Consider the following 4,629-nt stretch of genomic DNA (forward strand, 5'->3'; position numbering starts at 1 on the left):
TTTCTTGAAACATAACTCACTTCACTTATAATCGAATTTGGAAAAGGGAGACTAGCTGCTGCAATAAATCAAGAAGAAAGCAGGCGCAAAAGAGAAGCTCAATGAGAGAGATTCTAGACCGGTCATGGTCGGGGCTGATCGATCGCTCCTTAAAAGGGAGTTAACTGCTTCGAACCATACATGAAACTTATCTCATAGAGTGAGCTAGCCCCAGATAGCGAAGGATAGCTATTGACTTATTGGGAAACCCGCCTCCAATACATGCTTATCCCAGACCCCCTATTCCTTCATTTTAGGTTTTCATGGCCGATTCAATAACATAGTTCGCACACCTCTTTTCAATTCTCTAGAGATAGTTGTCATTTATCTCTTCTTCCGGGTCCCTCCTATTTGGTTGGAAGTTTCCTGCTCCAGTTGGGAAAGCAAGGGCCCTAGTTTCGTTATTGAGTCTCGTTATGGTCGAATATGAATGAATCCTGGAATGGAATAAAAACATGAGTAAAATGCATCGTAGTCCCTCAATCGAACAGTCAACTAGTTCATATCTAACCTTATGTATTCTTTTCCCGCACCTTAGCTTCAAATAATTGAATGAATGAGTGCTATTTCAGAGTTCAAGTTTAGGTATTAGCTCGCTACAGTTTAGTCAGTAGTTCTGTCCCTTTGTTCGGTGAACTAGTTCTGGATATAAGCATTAGAATGAGAGTGGCTACGTATTCGGATTACTTGACTCGCTTTCCTGTTTCCGAATCCCTTCTTGCATACAATCCTAATTCACAATCCGATTCTTGCTCGATTCTATAATGAAAAACAGACCTTGTGCCATGGATTTGATGAAGCTTGAAAGGACTCCCCTTGTTCGAAGCCAAAGATAAGAAGCATACGGGTGACAACCCCAATCCTTATATATCAATCCAATTACCGGAGGAACGAAGAACTAAGTTTGCCTGACGCCCGAAAACAACTTGTTTGTTTTGGTGGAAGAGGAAGAAATAGAGAAAGATCGCCGCTTTTCATACGCTAATTCGTGATTCAAAGTAGAGCGAGTGAGGGAGCTATACCCGGGACTCAATCAACATATGCGAAGTGTTCCGTAATCTATGGGCAGCACTCCGTAGGAATGTTATAGTCTAGGCATGTCGTAGTAGTCATTAGACAGAAAGAGGAGAAACTTAACATGTCTTATTCCGAATTCCTGCGGTTGTCATTATGTTCCAGCAAGGAAATAGTCATTCTTTCATTCCGAGCATTCGACTAACGGCACAGATTTCTAGTGCTATAACAGAAACTGCCCTTAACGCGCAAATGAAAGCCCTCACAACACTCTTTACCTGCAACTGCTCCCGCTTATGGTAGTAGATAAACAGGTGGTGGACATGTATCTGCAGCCTCTGCTGCTGGTAGATTGACTGTTTTATATGGACTGAAAAAAAACGGAGGGTAGTGCTTGAGAATGCTACTCTATTCCTGGAATTAGCCATCCCCTTCTTTGACTATTCAACCTGCTCCTCGAAGCAAGGGAATGAAGATGGCATTGAATGCCCTTTTCGCAAGAAGGATAGGAGTTGGCTTACCGCATCTACCTTCTCATCGCGGGATAAGGGCTGGGGTGTTAACTTAAGTACTAAAGCTGCTGGAGCGGCTGCCTTCGTTGATTCCCCACGAAGGAATCGGAATATCGCTACTTCCCCTTACTGCCCTAAGCGGGGGAGATGGATTAAAAACCTTGTGTGAAGGAAAGGCTGTCAAAGTCGTTGACCATTAATCCGGTTGAAGGACAAATGGACAGTGAATCAACGGAATCGAGTTGTTCTAAGGATTCGGATTCGGCAGTCGAGACATCTATATCTATGGAATTTCAAAAGAGAGAAAAGGATCCGAATCCGACCCGAGGACGAGCTCAAACCTTAGGGTTTGAAAAGAAGAAGTAAAGCTCTCGTTTACTTCAATCAAAAAAGGTAGGTCATAACACATATTGAATTAGACCTTACTCAATCACTCATCGCTGGAAAAAGTAGAGCGATTTCCTCGCAAAAAAAGCACGAGCGAGATATTCTTCCTTAACAGGGATCTCAATTGCGGGAAGAAGTACAAAGGGCAAAGGCAGAAGTGGAAGGGTCAAACTCCTCTATCGGGGAAAGACAGGAAGGATCAAAGTGTAAAATCACTTGTTTGAAACATCTATAAAATAGAAATGGCTATTAGAAGTTGTATTTTCGGTGGTCAAAGGGAAGGAATCAAAAAAGAGGGAAGCGCTCTCAAGGTAGAATCAGTTGCAGGCAAGTATGTCCATTGAAAGGAAAGAGTCCCTAAACAGACAGGTTTTCAGCAAATAAGACGGGTCCTGGTCTTCGGCAACAAAAGAAGCCGAAGCGAGAGCTCGATCAAAGAACCTTTATAGATCCTCATCATCCTCAGGTTCTGGATACACAGCGAGAAGGGAATCTTCCTGTTCGAATGGAAGATTTTCGAAAGAGAGGGGAGAAATCAATCACATGCGTGAGCGGATCGAGCTATTATATAATAAGTAACGGCTGAAAAAGCTATTCTTGGTAGATCCACTTGTCAAGGCGCGGAAAGCTGTGTTCCTTCTCAGCTCACGCTTTCCTGATTGATTTGAAAGACCCTACACACCACCGTATCCTTGGCTTTCTTCCCACTTTCAAAGAACTTGCTATCATTCTTTCGATTCTATCTCCTCGCTTTAGGTCTTATGCTTCTTATTAAAGGGGTTATGCCACTCCGAGTCCATCAGTGTTGAAGGAATGGACAGAGACAGGCAAAGACAAAGTACTGATTTTACTACCGATAGAGAGCAGAGCTAGAGACAAGATGCCTAGGACCTGGAGGAGATCCATAAGAACCAAGTCGTGGAGAAGATAGCATCAAACTGGAGATAATAAACCTAACTCTCCGTGCTTTAATCGAGAATGGATACAGGGTCGTCGAGCGAAACCTTTATTAGGGGGTAGACCTACCTTGTTTTGTTGACTTATTGCTTTCCAGCAAAGCGTGCCGGCCCTATCTCTAAAGCACCAAACTTCCACATTTTAGGAGATGCCCTATCTTCCCTTAAAGAGCCAGCTTATTGAATAGAGCTGTCACTCCTTACCTTACCTAAGACCCCTTCGGGATATCTTTTGAAAACCTTTTCTCTGAAAAGAAAAGATGTTTGCAATCCCTTGCCCGCTCGATTAAAGAAAGTGGGATCTGGCCTTGCATTTTTTAGATAGGGCTCCCTCACGGCATTCTTGCTCTTGCATTTGAAAGTCGAGTCAGGATTCCATCTAGAGAAAGGTTCCGAATGGAACTAGTGAATGTGTATGCCGAACGTAGGCAGGTATACCTGACCTTTGATATTAAGCTATGATCTCTCTTCTCTCTCTTGAAGTTCCCACAAAGCGACTCTGAACCTAAGACCGGGTTGTGGGATGTCTTTTGATATTCTAAACTAAGAAAAACGCAATTGGATTTCTTTTTATATCCCTATGATAGGAAATGAAAGAAAAGGTCGAGCTTAAGCCGATTCCATTGCGGAAAGAAAAGAGGCTCTCCCATTCCCACCTGATACGTCAAAAGCAATTGACTAATAAGGGGAACCAACCAGTCGAATTCGATTGATTATGTCACTCCGCATTACTAGAAAAGGGCAGCAGCTTTCTACTAAAATGGGCTTTGGCACTCCTTCCGCTATTACTCGACATAATAATAATAGTGAAAGGGCAGTCGAATTTGTGACTACGTCAAAGGCTCGTTTCACTCGAATTTAAAGGCTGTAACTCCTACTTATTTCTATTAATTAAAGCTTGCCCATGGCTGCTTTCTTCCCATTCTTTCTTCTTTCTCCGTCACTAGATTCCGGTTAAAACGCTTGGTCCACCCATGCTTTTCCTCTCCATTTTTCATATGGAAAGGGAAAGCAGTGCCAACTTATTGGAATTCTGCATGGCATATTTCCCAACCTTCATTCCTGCTATTCCAGGCTCTAGTGCTCAGTCATAAACCTATTGCCCGCTCCGCTTTCCCATTCCTATTGCTTTCGGTATCTGAATCTTCCTGAATTCAAGTAGAGAATACCAGGGCTTTCTTCTTCTTTGATTTTCCTTGGGGCAGAGGATAAAAAAAATGGATTTCCGACATAGCACCTGCGGCATTAGGATTCTAAGATTTAGGAGGGGAAGGCTGAGGAGAGGGATCACATGCATTGAAGCAATCTCAAGATTCAGAAACGATCAAAATAATGGTACGGGGAGAAGAAAGAGAGGAGAGTCACGAAAATAGGGTAAACGCAAAGAGACGATGAAAAGCAATCAGAGAGGAGAGGGAAGAATGACAATGGAAATCATAAAGCTCAGCGAGGAGCACATTACTATGAATAATAATGGAGAGGGACATTAAAGGGGAAAACTGAGCAAAGAGATATAAAAATATATTAGAAAAGCTTTTCACTTCTACTTCGTTTTCTTGTTTAGATTCATTACTTCAGTGATTGAACATGGGCAGATACCTATAAGGACCCCATTTCATTGACCTTCGCCCTTTTATATCCCTCGTTAAGATATGTTATCCGGACCAACTCCCACGTAGAAAACCAAGAGCAGTGAGTTACAAAACCAAGAGCAGTTAGAA

Source organism: Triticum urartu, chromosome 7A (assembly GCF_056163025.1).
Source record: "Triticum urartu cultivar PI428250 chromosome 7A, HENAU_Tu73, whole genome shotgun sequence".
Taxonomy (NCBI): Eukaryota; Viridiplantae; Streptophyta; class Magnoliopsida; order Poales; family Poaceae; genus Triticum; species Triticum urartu.